Source organism: Pteropus medius, unplaced genomic scaffold, assembly GCF_902729225.1.
Source record: "Pteropus medius unplaced genomic scaffold, Ma_sr-lr_union100, whole genome shotgun sequence".
NCBI classification, from domain to species: Eukaryota; Metazoa; Chordata; class Mammalia; order Chiroptera; family Pteropodidae; genus Pteropus; species Pteropus medius.
The window spans coordinates 380,817-401,984 of record NW_024344372.1 but is presented as its reverse complement, the minus strand read 5'-3'; the positions used below and the strand labels follow the sequence as shown (position 1 = coordinate 401,984).

At 38.4% G+C, this 21,168-nt stretch overlaps 1 protein-coding gene and 2 pseudogenes across 6 annotated transcripts in view; 2 read left to right on the top strand and 1 right to left on the bottom strand.

The window, feature by feature from the left end:
* Positions 1–21,168, top strand: part of AFF2 (ALF transcription elongation factor 2) — a 451,889-nt gene that overhangs the window by 384,397 nt on the left and 46,324 nt on the right. The gene's annotated exons all lie outside the window — the stretch shown is intronic.
* Positions 4,625–4,743, top strand: LOC120608689 (uncharacterized; annotated as a pseudogene).
* LOC120608697 (uncharacterized) lies at positions 17,242–17,360 on the bottom strand (annotated as a pseudogene).

Genomic DNA, 21,168 nt, shown 5'->3' with positions numbered 1-21,168 from the left:
GGTAGACCCTGTTTCATAGGGTGCGATAGAGATTAAATGAGTTAATATGGGTACGGCACTTGGAATAGTGGAGAAATGCAAGTGTGTGTTATGATGCTCATCATAGTGGAGAAATACAAGTGTTTGTTACGATATGTTGGACAGCCTGCCAGCTGGATTTAGAGGCAAGAGCTCTGGGCCTGGTGTGAGAAGACCAGGATTTGCGATCTGGCTAGCTTTGTGACTTAGGGCAATTTTCTTAACTTTTCTCAGCCTTAGTTTCTTATTTCTAAAGTGGGATAATGTCTCCTATAATGTGTATAAAAATCCCTGGCATATGGCAAGTGCTGGATAAACATCTGCTGAGCCTGCTGGATACAGGTTCTTAGAGCAATTGCCACGAAAGCAAGCCACAATTCAGCTGATCAGATATTTCTAATATTTTCTTCGTTTTCTCTTACGACTCTGCTGATTCCCATGTACTATGTATTATGTAAAGAATAATTCCAGGGGTTGGAAAGCATCAAGGCTGTACTGGAAGTTTCATTTTAGTTCTAAGCTTGCTGTATCATAAAAGAAAATAACGAAGTATGTGTTGGGGTTCTTTGCCAAAAGCAGTCTAGCCACATCAAAGCCTGATAATTCTGTTTATTCAATCTCTTCTGAGATGAAAAGAGTGACAGGAAATTCTCCCACTCTGCATCACACTGCTTGCATGAACACCCAACTACTGACACTGGCCAAATGATGGCATAATTCAGGAGGGAGACCCCCAGCCACCCAGTCAGATCACCTTTCTTATGCAAAGCAGAAAAGGAAGTTGTCAAAGTTCATAGGAGTCACTCTCATGGAGGATGTATGGGAAAATCAATTTTATTGCGGAGCTGAGATGGAAGTAGACACGAATGTCATGGTTTCTAAATGAAGACGTAGCATATGGAAAACACAGAAGGGAATTTATAGCTCATAATTATAGAGGATATGCGGTGGAGTCCATCTTGCTGGTGGTCGCAGCAATCCCACATCAAAGCATTGCCAAATTGCAATGACCTCCTTGCCATCATCCCAGCAATTGAACCTTGCACACCACCTCAATCCATATTCATTGATTTTTGTCGTGCAAATAGAAGCTGATTGGTTGATCTATTTGGGTGACCTCTTAGAATAAATGCCTTGATGTCACAAGGAAAATGTAGCTTATGAATTCTTCCCTGAAACTCTAATTGAAAAGTATACAAAGCATTCATCTGATGCCCTCCTCACTGCTCTGTTTCTTCTTAGATAAAGTATACAAAGCATTCATCTGATGCCCTCCTCACTGCTCTGTTTCTTCTTAGATAATTCATAAGCTACATTTTCCTTGTGACATCAAGGCTTTTATTCTAAGGTATCTTCAACTCTGATACCTAAGGCCTTGTTTTCTCAGTGATTGTGTTTGAGTTTTCTTTTTAATGAATTTTAATCATTAGTTTACCTTTCAGTGCCACTTTGAGTAATGTTAGCATTTTTTTTTCTTACGATGCTTGAGACGTACACTTTTCAATTTATCCAGAGAACTAATAGATCCTAGAAGGAAGAGAAATGGGGACCTTGAAAATAGATATTTATTAATAACTACTAATGCTATGGCTAGCGAATTCTTCAGAGAGAGGGAGTATGGCTGAGGCATGGTTCAAGGCAGGAAATATGTCTTGGCAGAGATCTCACTGCAGCCAGGCCAATAAGCATCACAATTTTTCTATTTAAATAAATAACTCTATTACCTCAGATGATTCTACCCTTTCTACTTTCTTCTCTCCCTTTTTATCTCTTTTATTATGTTTTTTTCCTTTCCTTTTTACTCTATGCCTGCCTTCCTTTCTCTTACCCATTTCCTCATAGTCCTCTCTTCTCTTTCCTTTTTCTCTTACTTCCTCACACTCATCTCACCAGGATTGCAACTTAACCTCGTTCTCATTGCACTGTCATCTATAATGCAAAAAGGAAGATAACTAAAGGCTGGGCTAGAGATAAGGGGCCTACAAATAGTCTCTTGTATTTAGTTATTATTTCGAGCACTAAACAGCAGTTCAATCACAGGCAAAGACATACCTTGCATTCCACATTACAGCCAGATGTTGACTTCTTTCATAGAGGGTCATGAAAAGTGTTTATAACGAAAGCACTGCCAAACTCCCTACTTTAGTAGACTGAACAAACGCTGTTATAATGCTTTTATGTATTCACTGTTAAATTGCACTTCATTTGAACATAACAATATTGGGGAAAGAGTGACTAAGTAGACCAAATTGCCATTTTTCAGGTGGCATTTCCATGCACTGAAATTATGAGACAAATGCAAAGCTGATTAGGGATTCTCCTTGTATTCCAGAACATACGAATGGTATCGAACATCTCCTCAGTGGAAGCTTTGGCTCTGTTTTTCATAAGCTTCCCACTCTGTTCATATACAAGACTGTATCTTAAATATAAACCTATCATCAGGTTTAGCAAATCAATACCATAAGAGTGTGAAATGTTCCCCAGAACTCTCCACAAGGGCATTTCACAGTAAAAGCAATTGAAAAAGAAGCTGCAATGGAATATCTTATGAGATAGCCATTTAGATCACAAAAGGGCCATAAAAGTCACAAGCAGTTTGTGTGAAACAAGGTTCATAATATAACCATACAGGACTTGCTGAGAAGAAAGAGGAAAATTGCAAACCAATTTGTGGTTATAGCTTTTTCTGTCAATTCTATTGGGATTTAAAACTTGTAAAAGGTAGAAACTTCTGCCAGCTTACATTATGTAGAGAGAGTATGATAACTATAATCATAGCAGCCAAACAAACACCAATTATTTGAAGCCAATAAAGTCTTTATTAACTTCAAAGCAATTAGTGCTTCTTGGGTTTATTTAGCCACAGAATGGGAAGGTGCCACCCAACATCAATTGTCAGTAATGTATTTTGGAGTCATCCCAGGATGTTTCATTTACATCTTTCAAAAACATTTTTGCAAATGGTAGATGACTAAACGTGAAATAGAGTAGATGAAAGAGTGGGCTTGCTTTTGAGAGCCCATATAGACTTCAAGATTGCAAGATGGCGTGCAGAGGCAGGCCGTGCTTAATATTTCATACTATTCGACGACCTGCCTTGTCCATTGTTTCAGGCTCTGCAGAGCCAGCCTTCACTGTGAAAGCAATCACAGCAATAATTACTGTCTACGCTGAGTGCCTGCTGGGCACCACACATTCTAGATGCATCACTTCTAATCAGTTCAGCACCTCTGCAAGGCTTTATTTTCTTTCTACAAATGAGAAGACCGAGGCTTAGACAGGTTATTCAGTAGTAATTGAAAACCCGACCCAGAGTTGCTTTGGTTCCCCACCTAGGGTCTTGCCAGGACACGAGGCTCTTCATCCACTTGATGAGTCAGTTGATAGCCAGAGCCACACGCCTTACAGTTTTCTACTTGGAACACCCTTGACATTACTACACTGGAATTTGATCTTCACCTTCTCCCACACTGGAGATGAGAGCTGACAGATCTCCTGGATCTGTACTTTTCTGCATTGCTTGTGCTAGCTCTAAATTAATCCCTCTAAACAGTAAGAAAGCTAATTAGATTACAATTGCAAGTCTTTTAGCATGAATCTTTATGATTCACTGTTGATTACAAGCTAATGCACTGCCTATCTACCCAGGTCTTTATTTCCATCTGAGCAATAAAAGTAGTTTCTGGCCTCCCTTCACTTAACATTTCTCGTAAAGAGCAGCACTCCATTAATGAAGACATATGAAATGAAATTCTGTCTCTGCTGTACCCAATCTGATTTCTTCAAACAAAGGAAAAGTAATACTGCCTCTTTTAATATCATTAGCAAACTCGACATTTCATAATTATCTTTGGTTGTAGTGTAGCTGAGGCACAAGTCTTGGTATTTTTGTATCACTTGTGATTCACTGACGTACTTTCTTCAAAAGGCAAAACAGATTCCACTGGGCACCCTTGTCATCTGTCTCCATCTAAAGCAGCCTTTCTGAGACCAGACAGAAATGTCTGCTTCCATGTTTTGCAGAATCCACAGTTATCCTAAAGTTCTGTGCCCGAAGGATGCTCTCTGCAGATGGCTCACTGGTTTTCACTTAGCTGGAGGCCAGCCCAGAACCGGAGCCCAGTAGGTGTTATCCGTGTTTCTCATCTACAAAACCAAAGATGGAAAGAAACCCAGATTCATGAGTAGTCCAGAAGAATTCTCGAAGTTCCCATCCAGGGCTCACAGCCAGCTTCTGACAGGCCCTACAACATGAATCACCCAAGTGCATAAAGTGGGTGGGCATCTACTACATGGAACACTTCGAGGCAAAAAGTCAGCACACTCTGCCTGGTGGTGCTATGTAGCATCATAGTCTCGAGCAGAGCTGTGTCATCAGAAGCCAGGTATCAGACAGATCCAGGCCATCCTGACACTGCTGTGTACTAACTCCATGGCCTTGAACTTGTCTAGTTTCCTTCAGGGGCATCAGTTCCTTTATCAGTAACTGGAGATAATAATCTCTGCCCTAGCCCCCTCACAAGGTTACTTCAAGGAACAAGAGAATGTTCTTTGTCCAAATGATGTATAAACTATAAGAAGCCATAAAATAGCATGAGATTAAGTCTACGGCCATGTTACCCTGAACAAGCCAGATCTCGTCTGATCTCGGAAGCTAAGCAGGATTGGGCCTGGTTAGTACTTGGATGGGAGACCACCTAGGAAGACCAGATGCTGTAGGTTTAAAAAAATTAAAAACAAAATAAAAAAATAAGGGATCGTAAACTGACAAGGTCCTTGCAATCTGTGAGGTCAACCAAGGGTTGCCTCGCCTAAAAAAAAAAAATAGCATGAGATTATTCTCATCCTATATTGGCCAAAGGAGTGGATGAAATATCGGGCTTCACCATGGCCCAGGCTGCAATAGACTTTAGAGAGTGTCCTGTAAGTCATCTGGAAAAGCTTTCACCTTGAACCACATCAACAACTCTGAGCAAAGGGGGAACAAAAGCAAAAGTGGAGGCCCTGGTGGGGGTTGGTGTCACACAAGGCACTTGCTATTTCTAACCTTTGAATTTCAATTTTCTTGGTCCCAAACAATGTACATACATAACAAATAAAGCAAGGACTCTTTGAAGCCTCTGGCTAGTGGAACTGCATAAATATATATCATTTCTCTAATCACTTACCTGTCACTGATGGCGTTTTAAACAACACAGTGCACCTGGTCCCATGGCCACTAAGGCAGTGTTATTTTGGTAGCTGCTGACTTCATATAGGGACTTGGGATGAGTGATATTTTTGCAATCTCAAATGCCTCTTAGTAGCGAGTTTCATTCATTTCATCAAAAACTGCATATATTTTACAAGTGATTGTGCTAATGTGGGCATTTAAGAATTCATATGCAAGCCATATTTGTGATTTGCATTCTCAACACTGAGTTATTTCACAGTATCTGCCTGTTGCAGTGCATCGATATTTTAAATAATATCTCTGCTTCTTAGAGTACAAAGGAAAAAATGTGAAAGTTTTAATAGCCATTATAACCCATTTATCAGAGTGGCATAGTTATAAATAGTACTTATCCAATTAATCGGTAACCTTAGTTTTCATATAAACACAAATCACACCAAGCTAGTATCTCCTAATTTGCATGTCTTGCACAAATTTTATCATCTATAATGACTGATGTTGTTGAAATAAATTTACTAATGTGACTTAAAAAGACAAAAGGAAATTATCTTGTTTCCCCTTGTGATTGTTAGTAAGAAGAAGGCTGAGATGCATGTTTTCTATCCTGCTCCAAGTATTGTATCCCACTTGGAGTGGGGGTGGGGTCCTCCCTCAAAAAGGCATCAGGAAGTAATGTCTTTTGACCAGCTGAGTGCTGGAGGACTGGCTCAGAGCACCGTTATGGGAAGGTTCCAGTCTAAAAGAAAAGGAGTGGCGATCACAGTGTGTTCATCCTTAAACCCAACCATCTGTGTCATTGGGACTTTATTTCTATCTTTCTGCTGCTATCGCTGATATGGGGAAACATGACTTAGGCCATTGTCAGCCTCAATATGGCAAACATGTCATAGACTCCACTGGGAGCCAAGAGACTAGCGCTTTCCCATCAAATCTGTGTCCAACTCAGCATGTCCCTCCCCTCTGTGGGCCCCAGTCTATTCTGCTGTTGAGTGAGAGTGATGGATGAGACATTATCCAGGTCCAACTCTCAAAAACTCTACATGGATTGTTGTCATTTCGGATTTGCTTCCAAGAGTGACTAATATGGGAACTGAAGTTACCCATAGTTTGAAATTGGGTATGGCCCGAGACCACTTAATCTCCCAAGAATTGTACAGATTAGAAACCAGTGAGAATTGCTTTTGGTTCCTCGGAAACCTGTTGAGAGGCAACTGCTCTTCTTTGGGTTTGGAAAGAATGAGTCATGTGGGCATCTACCACTCTCTTTGTTGTTCCATTCTGCATATTAGGAAGAGCTCTGGATTCAGACTGACCTAGAGTTGACTACTAGCTCTTCCAATTATTAGCTGTGTAATTTTAAGCAAGTTTGCTTAACTGACCCAAACCTCAGGGTCTGGGAAACTGGATCCAGCTACATACACTCTAAGGAGCCTTCCTTGCCACCCCCCAATGTCAAACTCATAGACTACCTCTCTGCAGTTGGGTTCACCTGGTTTCAGCACTGTTCCTATCTGTTCAGAGAATTATTGTGAGATAATCAAGGTAACTTGTGTCAAGTACTTAGCCCCTGGCACAGAGTAGTTGCTCAATAAACAGGCACTCTTATCCCTGTTATTGTTAGCAGTTTCCTTTGTCAGTTTTTAAATCCGCCAACCTTACCTAATTCACGAAATGCACACTTTTATATTTATTTACATTTATTTACATTTATTCATGCATTCATGCATCAAATGTTTATGGGATAACCACTAGATGCCAGGCACTGTTCTAGGAGATAGAGATACAATGAGAAACAAAATAGTCTGAAGCTGTGCCCTACTGGAGTTTATATTCTATCGGGTAGATACAGATAATAAATGACATAAATATATAAAGATAAAATATGTTAGAAGTTGACAAGTGCTATGGAGAGAAATCAGGAGACAGTGCTAAAAAGGGATGGAGTTGCATTTTTATTTTTTTATTACTATTATTTTTTTGGAGTTGCATTTTTAAATAGGGTGGTTGAGGAAGGCCTCACTGAGAGCTGGTGTCTGAGTAAAGACCTAAAGGGAATGAGGGAATGAGTTTGCAGAGATTTGGGGGAAGATCATTCCAAGAAGAGGACTAGCACATGAAAAGACTCTGAGATGGGCTAGGACCTCATGTGCCTAGAAACAGTAAAGAAAATAGTTCAATTGAAGCAGAGCAAGGGTGAGAATGTTAGGAGAGGAGGTCATACCATTGTATGAGAGCTGGTAGGCCATTGGAAAGACTCTAAGTTGAAAGTCACTGGAAGATTGTGAGTAGAGGAGAGACCTGATCAGATTTATGTCATGTTAGGATCACACTGTCGCTATTGAGACTATGATTGTCAGAGGTAGAAGCAGAGAGAATAATAAGTAGATTATTGCCATAACCCAGGTGAGAATGATGGTGGCTTGGACCAGGTTGGCGAGGTTGGTGAAGAGTGAATGGATTAGATATATTTGAGGAGAGAATAGATAAGATTTGCTCATGGGTTGATTGAATGGTGATAGGAAAAAATACAGAAGTCAAGAATGATTCCAAGATTTTTAGCCTGTGATTCTAAGACTTTTAGCCTGAACACTTGGAAAGATGCTATTGCTATTAGCTCCATAATTTATTACAATCATTATTTAACAGCATGATAACAATATAGAAATATTTGAATAATTTTTCCAATACATGAACTGAGAGAATGTTAGTTGCTCGTTAGCTTTCTAATACCAACATTGAAGGAGAAATACAAAAGGACATTTCTCTTAAGCCACCTGCTCTCAAATTTGGACATACATCCAAATCATCTGTGAAGTCTCTTAAGAAATCTAGATATGAGGTCACTTGCAGACCTATGGAATCAGACTCTCTGCTTTAAGCACATGCGCATGTATACAACCACACACACCATTTTGTCACCGTTATGTTTTTAGACCATGGAATCAGTGAAATTCTGGCTTGTGGCTGATCACGAACCAACTCTCAAAACAAAATAGTTGGTTGTTTTAAATAAAATGATTTCCATCTCTGGGTTGTCAATTTTCAGCAGCTCCTGTCTACCACCAAAGCAAAATGGCCACAGCCAGCGGGATCAAGATGGGTGTTTAGGAGATTGATTGCTTCACTCACAGGACTTCAATTTGCTGAACCTCAGTTCACCTTCTGACAATTCGAGAAATGGATTAAAAATCCCCAAGATCCTCTACAACTGTACGATATAATAACTCTGCTCTGTTTTTATAAAATTGTTACTGAAAGGCCATTTGCCTCTTAAAACTGGGTATTTCAAAACCAGAAACCAAAATGATAGTGATGAATATTTTATTTAAACTACATATTTGAGTTAATCCCAAGTTAATTCAATATAGTATAGTAGCAAAACATCACAGCCCTTAAAATCAGAAACACCTTCATTCAAATCTTGACACAAGTTGCTTCACTTCTCTAAACCTCAGTTTTCTTACCTGTCAAATGAGGATGATAATACTATGTGCACCATGGAGCTGCTGTGAGGATTAAGTGAGATTTTATGAAAACTGGTTGGCATAGGACCAGTCACACAGTATGAACCTAAAAATTAGTAGCTATCATCACCATCATTGCTAACTTAAGCATAATTAGTAAACAGTATGCCTTTTCAATTGTCATTAGAGAAGGCTACAGATAATTTTATGAAAACATGTTTAAAGATTTTAGTACTTTTCTCCAATAGTTCTGTCTGAAAATGCACATATGGACAGGTAATTAGCTGAAATAGAGCTGAACTTTGCAAAGTGCGTTCTGGCAAAACAAACAGAAAAACAAACAAAAAGTGGAATTGTTTCTTCCTAGCCACTTACTGGCTGTGAGACCTTGGACAAGCCACGGCACATAGTAAGAACTCAGTAAAACTAAATAGTATTCATATTATGGTTATTATATTACATGTTGGTGGTAATGGTGGAAAAGAACGTTTAGTGATAAGAGACTGTTGGATAAAAGAAGATGTACATCATATCCTAATATCTTGTGCAGGTCTTATATTCAGGCATCTAACTCAGGAGAAGAACCTAACCTATTTTAAAATTAAATGTATATGAAACTTTCTTGATAGGCTTGTCGATAGGCTAACAAAGAGCTTATTTTTTTGTCATTTGAAACATTTACTAGAAACCTATGCATTTTTAAAAAAGTCTAAGCCCAAATTTCATATCCCTGCCATTCTTCTCTATGTCAAAATCTCATTTTCAGAGGTAATGCTTTTGGTGCTCTCTGCCCTCCAGGACAAGTCCATGTATCACCCCATACCAGCCTTCCCACAGCTCTCTTAGCAGATTCCGTCCCCTCACCAAAAAAATCTCTGTGATCTTTCTTCCAGGCGACATGCCTCCTCCTAGAGGCTGGAGAGGATGTGAGAACTTTGTGTCAACTCATAGCCCCAGCTCTGTCCCTGCTATGTAATCAGAAGCATGCCTGCAATTTGAGTGTTTCACAATAATTGCTATGTTTTCAATAAGAATGATAAAAAAGCAGATATAAAAGCAAATATCAAGGCCTCTGGCTGACAAAAGCAGATTTCAGAGAGAAATGTGAAAATAGAAACTTACTTCAGCAATAAAGAGAGTATATTTTATACTCCAGGTTTTTTTTTTTTCCATTTTGTAAAATCACGACTTTCTAGTAAATGACATCCCAGAAGATATTTATCAAAGCAGGAAAGCTGCGGAAGGAGCACCTTGCATTCGCTTTAATATTTTGCCTTTTCTTTTGACATTTTCCTGCCCGGAGATCTAATTCCATTAAATATGTACATTTTTTTTTTTTTTGGCTGAAAGTCTTCTTCATGTATCTTTCAGATAAATCTTAAAAGTACATAAGGTCTGTAGGGCACCTTTTTTTAAGTGCAAATGAGACACAGTAGAATATTGTCTATGAGGGTTTCCAAGTAATTTATATTCCTGCAGAGCTTTACCTTGCACTCTCTGTGATAACGATAAGGGAAAAGATAAGATTCCAGTGAACCTTCTGCGGAGCACTGTCAAACCACATTAGTCATATTTAATATCTGACATACAGGAACTTACTTGGGCTGATCGCTACTTTGATTGGCTTTATTAAGCATTGTCATGACTATAACTTTCGCCTGATGGACAAGGTAAATAGACGTGTAATAAAGTGTCAGGTTAGCAGTGTGCTGGGTAATATTCCATTATGCCTTCGCACATGGGCATCAGTTGACTCCTCTGCTTTAGCATTACACTTCTCTAGGACCTCGGAGTATAAGTGTTTGCTAAACTGGAAGAATTACATTCTGTAAACACTGTGGGTGAGTTGGGATGTGTCCAAGTAGACTTTTCAAGCCTAAAACCTTCCATACATAATTTCTTCTATTTTTCATTCCCTATATCTTCTACTATTTCCTGTAGTCATTATGGGTAGAGTAGGGTGGTAGCTGTAGTTGGGGGGACTCAAAGTTGGAGTTGGATGTAGGGGTAACCCACATTTGTTTGCTGTGCAACAGAACTACTGCTCCATTACTCCATATTTTCTAGGTGTTATCTTAACAGCAGACCTCAATAAAACAAGAAAAACTGCAAAGTCACTGAATAATTAAAGTTAGTCATAACACCAAGAAACTACTTCAGGGGTTGGGTGTTCAGCTTGGCATGTGACATTACTCAGAGGATTGTGGTGCAGGCTCCAGCCTCTTCAGGCAAGCCAGCTCAATTGATGGCTTCTGGCCCATGGCCATAATATGGGACAAGAGAAGAGACCACAGTTAAGAGTAGTTTTTCCTTTGCATTCTGAAAGCAGGAATGTGATAAAAGGTTCTTTGTTTTAACATGACCCATCTGAAGACAATGGACTGAGAGCAGATCTTGAGTTCTCACCACATGCTCTGTGTCTTCTCTTGCCATTGGATAATTGCCATAGCTTGACTCGACTAATTTTCTTATCACCAAAGACAAGGATGTGTCGAAGTCAATGCATGGTAGAAAAGACGGTGGGAATGAGGGGAGAGCACAAAATCTGTTGCTTTTGCAAAATTGTCATCGAAAGGATAGCCAGAACATAAATGATACTGTTTTGGATTCAAAAGGGTAAGCAGGTGTCTTTGAAGTCCCAAATGAGCTATGTACAAGCTTGTACAAACAAGTGCAGAATCAGGCCTGTTTGTTATTCACACAAACAGAGTTTAAACCATCTGAATTCCACAGTTCCCAGAATTCAGATGGTGCACAATGGTCCATAATGAGCAGCACCTGTGCTTACCTCAATTACCAGACAGTTTTGAACAACAGCAGAAAGGGCTTACTAGAATTTTTTTTCAATAATAGATTTAGTTATGTCTTTCATAATTGGATTCAAAAGCTCAAAATTTCATTTTGCAACTTGTTCATAAAATTTGTATGAAAAAGTCTGGCATTTATTCAAAAGAAATAGTCTATGAAGGAAAAATTGCAAAACAGCCAACTGCTGGTAACTAAGCAGCCAAATTATAGTCCAAGCACTTGGCAAATACACCATCTTTTTATTATTTCAGTAATTGAATTTCTGTTAAAGCGTGGAGCATAATTTAACATGAGGAATTTATTTATAATACAATAGCATTTCAGTAATAAATGCATTATTATTGTCACTTTTAATGGAGTCTTATGTATTCCCTCTGAGACTGTGTGGCAGACTTTGAGACAGCCACTGCACCAGTGTTGTTTGTAGACAATTGAATTAATTGGAGACAGGGTCATTAACTCGACCTGAATACCTCTGATTGCTTCTGTAAATAAGGTTAGAGAGCAAATGGCTAATCTTAGTTGTCATTATAGATTCCTCTTACATTTTCACACTGCCTTGTATATTAAGATCATTTTGCTAAGCAGCTTTTTAGACTCTCCTCATATTTACAGTATTGTCTTGCGTGGCATATAACCATAATTGTATCAGACTTATATTACATTCTCCATATCTTTATAAAACATGATACTAGAAAAGAACCTATGTTGAAATCAACTCATAAAAACCATCAGACCAGTAAATGAATAAACCACAGTGTATAAACCATCATATTAAAGGGAAGTAAAATCACAGAGCAAAAGTTGCTTTGGTCTCCTCTTGCAGATCTGTGTACAATTTGGAAACACAATTAACACAAGATGGGCTCCCAAAGATACCATCTCTAAAAGAAAAGCACAGCAAGGGAAGCAGTGATTAAAATCTCTTTATGTTTCAGTTGATGCTGTGCCCTTTCTTGCCCTCTTCTGTAACAATATTAATAACATGCAAATTACAGGAGGTCGGGTTCTTTCTCCTTGCTCATTATATAATGGAATTAACTGAGAACTGTTTGAAATATAGATATTAAAAACTTTGAAATATTTGATTTGTAATGTTATTTTTCATAGCATTAGCCTGTTATAGGCATATGAGATTATTTAGAGGAGGTTTGGGGACAAAATTCTCCCATTATAATGACTCAAATAATTCAAAAAGGCAGAGACTGAAAACATTTCTAAAACTGGACTCTCTCATGTCATTTTATAATATAATTCGGAAATAAAAGACCATTAAAAATGGACAGTATTATGTTGAATAATGAGACTTACAAGTAAGATACCAAAATGAGACAGAGGAAGAAGAAGAGGGAGAAGAGGAAGAGGAAAGAAAAGTAACTCTATGCCTTGTTATTTTTCTGGACAAGATAAAAATTTATTGAAAATATCTAGGAGAGCATCAATATTAGGTATATATTAGATCATCTATACTACTTGAAGAGTAGGTCAATTCTATATAAACCATAGTTCCAGCACCAGGAATTTATCATCATCCTACCCCCAACTGGAAGCCTATTAGTTTTTTTTTTCTCCAGCTTTATTGAGGTATGAATGACAAATAAAAATTGCATATATTCAAGGTGTACAATGTGATGTTTTGATATACATAGATATTGTGAAATAATTACCACAATCAAGCTAATTAACATTTTCATCTCCTCACACAATTACTTTATCTTTTTGGTGGCAAAAACACTTGAGGTCTACTCTCTTAGCAAATTTCAAGTATACAATACATCATCACTAACTATAGTCACCATGCTGTATATGGATCTTCAGAACTTATTCATATTATAACTGAAAGGTCATACCCTTTAACCAACATCTCCCCCTTTGCCCCATTCCTCAGCCCCTGGCAACCAGTGTTCTACTCTTTGCTTCTATGAGTTGGAATTTTTTTAAAGATGACACAGATAGGTGAGAACATGCAGTATTTTTCTTTGCGTCTGATTTATTTTACTTAACATAATGTCCTCCAGGCTCATCCATGTTGTTGCAAATGGTAGAATTTCTTTCTTTTTCTGGCTGAATAATATTCCATTATATGTATACACACACACACACACACACACACACACACACACACACACATCACATCACTTTTTTTTATTCATTCATCTGTTGACAAATACGTAGGTTTTTTCCATATATTAGAAGCCTATCAGTTTTCATGAGTTTCATGGTTATTTGAAAGAGTTCCCATTTCCTTTGTATATTTAATGAATCATATCTGACAGATAGAAAAATAACCACTACTTCAGTTCTTTCAGACTTTTTGCCTTTACATGTCCTTATTTGTAAAACTAACCTTTGTGTGTGTGATGAGAACTTGAGTAACATTTGACTCATACATGTGAATGTAAATTTGTGTATGCTATTAAAATATGGCTAGAAGAACCCAAATAGGGTTAATATAAACATTGGCCGGCCACAATATCTTCTTTATTAAATGACTAATGGCCAACATGTACTACAGAAATCAACATTTCTGTCCTTAGCTAATATCAATAGTATTTTTTAATTAATATTATGCATCTCACTTGAAGGATTATACTTCTCCCAATACTGTTTTATTTCTTAGCCATTTTAATTGATGCTGAAATTATTCTACTTTTTTTGGTATTTGCCATCTTGGATTGTAGCCAATAGATGTATATACACTCACATACACACTCATTCAAATGCACAAACACACACTTTCATACATTCACAAGCATGCACACACACACACTCACTCAAACATGGGCACACACACATTCTCTCTCAAACACCTTGAATTTAGGCATAGTTTCCTGAAATACATATTGAAATATAATTATAGTCAAAGGGCACATTTTAATACATAATCTTTCTGGAAAATATTTTTTTCCACCAATTTTTTGTCCATTTCCAACTGTCAGAGTGATGTACCAGGGTCTTATCCTTATGAAGCTAGAGCAATGTAGGCTCCCGGAAACTGCAATGGCATTTGAGATATTGATACCATCAGGCTAGAAAACATACATCTCAGTTTAAAAAGTACATATCTTATCTGATTTGCAAGTGAGCATATTTTTTCTTGTTTTGGACATTTAACATCTGTTCCCAACCCCAAGTTGTGAATGTCTTGTCTTCACTGTAATCCCTGAGATGTACATATGTTTGGGCTTAGCTGGTAGGGACCCTGTATAATTGCGACTTGCTATTGATGTAACTCTCAGGACATGCAGATTCCCAGGTTTTTCTGATGTCCACGAATGTAATTTTCTTAACCTCAGAAGGCATTTTTAATTGTCTATTTTGAAACCCTTTTAATTCTAAATTCTGCCTTCTTTGGAATTGCTAAATTCCTCAAACTCTCTGCAGGACAATTCCTCCACATGACAAATTATTCTTAGTAACAAAACCAAACACCCTGGCCTTATTATTGTTAACCTGTTTGTCATTATCACAGACCCTTCTAGTTCTTAGATAAATGCCTAAGTTTGTTTCCATTTCTTTCTATGTCAGCTTTTAAGTGGCTCTGGATTCATTTGTAATATGGGATTGCCATTCTTGTTGCTATTGATCTAGATTCAAGTGTAAGCTCTGCCGTTCCATATACATGAGTCAACGTAGAAAAAGGCTGCCTGTACTTAGCTATCTTATTACTGATGGCCATGATCAGACTTTTCCTCTTGACATCAAAAATGCGTTGGGTGCAAGATCAAATGAGCTCCCCAAGTATGAGGAAAATGTGGTCCCCTCTTCTCTCATTTGCACTTGACCTCCTTTACTTTAGCATTGATGAAAAAGGAAACTATTAGCTGTAAGGTACAATTTTCAGGCAGATAGCATTACGGGATTAAAGAGCCAGTATTTCCTTTGCTGTCATTCAAAATAACTGGAGTAGGAAATTCTGTTTAAAATAGCTGGGCTTTTTTGACTTAGAGAGCTTCTGTATAGAAGATTTAAGATGTCAGTTTTAAATATGACATTGATAGTCTTAGGCAAAGAATGGGAGTGAATTCTTGTAGAAACTGTCATTTTTTCCTGCCTGTTTATTAATGGATTTTGTGATTTATAGTAAATGCTGGGGAGGATTTTCAGGCCCATTTATCATGGGAAGGGAACACCTTCTTGTTCTTAATGTGAGTGTGTCATAATTAGCAATGCATGTGGACTAGGAGATTTAGTTCTGTCTTCTGTGAAAGTCCTTCAACCTCATATTTAATCCCAAATTGATTGAATATTTTTTCTTCCATGAGGAAATTAATTATGCCACTAGAAAAAAATCATCAACTAGGAAGGGAGTTAATATCAGGCATGATGTAGACTGGGCTGGTTAATGTATCAAAATGATATGACGAGAGTAGATCACATTTTACACAAATTGGAATAATGGAATCATCATTTTAATTAAAAATAGGAAGGTCTGTGTGTATATGGCATTCATTCTCAATAAGAGCCACACCATTTATTTCTTATGTTAGTGCATGTACATGACTCATCAATGACTGTTACTTTAAATACCAATTACATTAAAATGTCCATTGAAAGAAGTTGTGTTTTGTCAATGGAACTGAAGCTGAGCAAAGGGTTGGGCAATATGAAGGGTCACTATCCACACAACCACTTGAAAGGTTATAAATCCATCATCAGGCAACCTATTTGCTTAACTATTTTCATCAAATTAACTTATGATTCAGGTTGTTTTGTTGTTGCATACGCTGGCCTAAGTATTGACTTCTGTTGAGAGTCAGCGATATATAGACGTTTCATAGTTAAGTATTATTCATTACCAGGTGACCTTGTTTTTGCTGATTTTCTATTCATTATGAGGCCATTTGGAGTATTTCTTCATAACAAGAAAATTATATATGAGTTATCATTCTGGTCACCCTAGAATACACAAAATGATTGTACAGTTTGGCCCCTGTCATCGAGGAATGCACAATTTAGTTGGGAAGGCAAAAGGTTAGCACTATGAAATAATTCAAGAATAATTATGTGATAAACTGTGATGCAATTAGTGAAAAGAAATCAGAACAGGGCGGTATCTGTGAAAATTAAAGTTGCTGGAGGAGACTTCATGTTATTTGAATTTGAGCTTAAAAGATAAAGATTTAAGCAAGCAGAAGAGAAGGGGAAAGTGTCATTCTAGACACACACACAAAAATAAACAGGGTAAGCAGAGGTACAGAGGCAATGCGGGAGCAGGGAGAAGACAAAAGTGACAGGTGTGTTGGAAATAGAGGGGAATAAAAACTGGCACTAAGGTAGAGTGATGAAGGAGATAGATCTCTAAAATCTTGTAGAGAGCAGTGCATCTGTCTGTGAGGAAGTCATTGTAAATTCTGGATCCACAGATAATATGAGATCTCATATTGTCTATGGTCACTGGGACCAAGTACAAAAAAAAGTCAAAGCTTTTGGTCCAACAGGGAGTGAGGTCAAGGAGAATAAGAAAAGAACACCTGATTTGCAATGAGGAGTAGGCAAGACAGGGATTGTTGTAGGGCACATGTTGACCACATCTTTAAGTAGTTTCATGGTGTAGTACAGACAGTGACTGTTTCCTGATAAGGAACACGTGGCCTGGTTCCACTCAGAAGAGTTGTCTGAGCAGCTTCCGCTCCTCACGGCTATGGATGTGTAATGTTACTTCCTCTTCCTTGTGTTAGGGTGAGATACTGCAATTTTGCAAGTTGCTATTTTTGCCATTCGCTTAGGTATTTTTATTTTTATTTATTTATTTTAATTTTTTAAATTTTTTTATGCCTACAGCACCTGGTCTTCCTAGGTGGTCTCCCATCCAAGTACTAACCAGGCCCAACCCTGCTTACCTTCCGAGATCAGACGAGATTGGGCTTGTTCAGGGTGGCATAGCCATAGACTCACTTAGGTATTTTAATGCTCATGTTTACAGTATATTTCAGACATGTTTATGAAGACACATTCAGTAAGGAAACTGTGAGCATTTTTTTAGAAATTACGTATGTGACTTTCAATGCCATTCATTGAATGCCCTGCCATTCCACATACAGGAATTTTTTAGGTATTACTTTTATAATTTTTTTAAAACCCTTTATTTTAAAAGCACACATATCACTCTTCAGAAGTGTATGGAATATCGTTGGAAGAATCATAAGAAACTGGTAACAGTGGAAAACTTTGGAAAATTGGGTAAGATGACAGTAAAGGGTCAGAAGACACACTTTTCATTGTATTCCTTCCTGTATATTTTGAATTAAGTACCATGTTTATTGTGTTTTTTAAAAAAATACACAATAAACATGGTGAAACATAAAAGACATTTAAGTTTTCCCTATTTAATCTTCATGAACTATTAATATATGGAGAATTATTAGTTGTCAACTATGTCTTTTTCTTCAGTCTCAGTGAGATTTGTCATTTGAATGAGTCAAATGCAACAAGATTTTCCTAGCATAAAGAGTTGATGGTCTTCACTGTTTTCGACACCAAATTCTTGCAACCTATCTCATTGGATCACTTGAAGAAAGTGGGATTAATTTTGTGTTCCTGGTGCCTTTTGATAGGATTACAAGGATGGATATTGTAGTGCATCCCTGATTTTTTTCATTTTATCAAGTTGGACTTAATGTTTAAGAAACAGTCACAGTAGCCTGGTGAACCGCTCCCCCCTTTGGGTCACAGCCTCATGACTCTGGCTAAAATGTCCCAGAGCTTCATGAGTGAAGTGGGGAGGACACCTGTTTCATCTAACGCCTCCTCCCCTGGCTCCACCACCACCGGTATTCTTGTAGCAATCAAATGAGGTCATAAGAGTGAAAATGCTGGAACATTATCAAGTGCTCTGCACTTAAAAAAGTATTTTTAAGTGCAGATCCAACAATGGTGGTATTCTATTGGGACGCATCATAGATACATAGACGATAGACAGTAGATGTGTCTGCAAATGGTTCTCACAGAGATCTATACAGAAGACTTCTTCGTGGCTTTACTTTAGGGTGTCTTAAGAGCACCGGGTGTTTTACAGAGTGTGCGTGTGTGCGCGTATGCGCATGTGTGTGGTTGATAAGCCCTCTGGCCCTGGAAGCTCACCCTGTAAATCAAGTGTTCATGACACATCAGTTAACAAGCAGACATGAAGGGGAGCAGACAATACTGATGAGGAGATTGGCGCTGAGAGCCATTAAAGAAGAAATGTAGTCTAGGGAGAGCTTGGAAGAGGAATGCCCATCTCCCAAATCAAGAGGTAACTCTAAGCATGGTGGGCAACAGAAAGAAGACACCAAGCAAAGAAAAAGGCAGAGGCTTGTGCTGAGCCACTCTGAGCCTGTGTCCAGCCTGCTTTGCCTCCTTCCAGGGAATCCAGCCTGCCCACTGCTTGGGCTCTCCTGGCAGGCAGTTTGGCCCCATCTATTTCCAGACCAGTTCTGTAGACACAGTGGGAGATTCCTGCATGGAAACAGCTTCCAGGTTTAAGTCACCTAGTCAAAGTACACACCCTGCTTCATCTAGGATTTGTGACCGTTGTAATTCTTTATCGGAAGGCTTTGACCTCTTATAGATTTCTGGCATCCAGCCCTCTCCGAGTTCCTTATGAATGCGAGCTGCCAGTTATTCATTGTCTGCTTTAGTGGAGACCAGGCCCACAGGAATCAGCGTTCATGTCCACTTGCTTGCCTTCATTCTCTCCCTTGCTTCCATTTTTTAAAATGGACTTTAAAGGCAAAAGAGACAAAAATACTTAGCCGTATAAGGTTTTTTTCACCTCTTTGGCTGTTTGATTGAAACAGCTCTGACTGATAGCAGAAAAGTCAGTGTGTTTTTTAAATTATTTCCAGGAAAAATTAAACGATCAGTTTATTCTTCTAAATGCAAATTGTGTTGCTCTCAAGATACAATGGCCCATTTAGCCAGCGTTGACCAGCCCTATGGGGAACATGCTGGCATCTTTCACTGTGTCATCTCTACCTCATACTGCACTGCGGCTGAATCCAGATGCCTTGTTTTTGTTTGTTTGTTTGTTTGCTTGCTTGCTTTTGTTTTGTTTTTGTTCTTTGTTTCTTTGAAACTGCATATTGAACTTTGTCCCATAAACTTCCCTTAAAACTATTTTTGACATGATATTGTTTGGTACTAAGCCTCAATCTTCTCAGCTGTAAAATGGAAGTAGTAAAAGTGTCTAACTGAAAGGACTGTTGTGAAGATTACAAAAGAAACACAGGAAAAGTGCTGAACCTAATTCCTGGCACACAGTGCATGCTCTGTACATCGTAGCTAAGACTAGTACAATCATTACGAATTATGTTCTAGTTCCCAGCCATGGCCATTCATGCAGTCTAATACCACACTGATCCTCAGCTAGGACAGCGGCAAGCCACTTTTGACCTTTGTAGTGATCCATAGGACACATTCAGAGGAAAGAATAGTGCATATGGTTCACCCTTGGTTCATGCAGGTAGCCTGAGGAAAGTTGTAAGGTCCAGGAAGGAATCTGATAAAACCTCTTCAGGAATAATTGCCTAAAGAAAGCTTACACTTGACCAGGTTAGATTAAATATGACATAACACTGTCAATTTTCTCTATTGCTAAAGGAGGACAGAATAATTATGGAAAAAGAAAATCCACAGTTGACCTCAAACTGTGTTTTAGCCTTTAGTTTAAAATTCATCAACTAATTTTTCCCCCAGCAGCTTATATCTGAATGGCCAGAGCAGTCTGCATCATCTGGGAATATATTAGGGATGCAGAACTTGAGATCTATTCCAGATCCATTATTAAAATCTGCATGTTAATAAGATCTCCAGGTGATTTGTATGCACACTGAAGTTTGAGAAGCACCATTAATAAAGTTCTCTAAACTAAATGCCCTCACTTAGTCTCTTTATAAGCCTATGTGATGTATTAGCTCCATTTTACAGATGGGGAAACTGAAACCCTTATGTAAGTACTCAGCTTAAGGCCACCTGCGATAATACTGTATCCAAGGTAATGCTCAAAATGAAATCATCTAAAACCAGTAGGGGAAACGTAGCTGTTCTTAGATATGTAAAGTAGACTGAAAATGGGAGAAAAGGCACAGGCAGGAACAGAGGACTAGGGCCTGGGGCTGGTCAGTCCACAAAAAGGGTAACCAAGCCATGATTGATTGTGAATCAAATGTAATTATGAAAAGGAATTGCACAAATAAATTAACATCACCACCTCAGAAAGGAAGTAGTGTCAGGTAAATTAGGAGAAATAGGCACTAACTGCCTGTGATCGAAAAATGTGAGGAGCCAGTCATTTCCAGTTATCACGAAAGCTCCAAATGGTTGACTTGCAGCTTCTCTGGAAGATATTACCTCTTTCATTGCCCACTGCAGTAGCAGTAATCTACTAGTGCCTTCCTAATGGGAAGCTCTGGGTCCCAGACACCCTGCAATGACATTGGGGCCAGCCAAATTATCCAGGATCATATCCCCATCTCGAAATCCTGAATTTATTCATATCCGCAAAGTCCCTTTTGCCACGTGATGTACCACATTTACAGCTTCCAGGGATTAGGATGTGGACATTTTTGGAGGGTGTCATTATTTTGCCCACCATAGATCTATCTCTTCACTTGGTCAGGGCTTTCAACTGTAATGTGTGGTAACTTGCCTGTGAAAATAAATATGAACAGATAGATGTGCATCTCCTTATTACTCTTTGCAAATACGTTAAGCAGACTC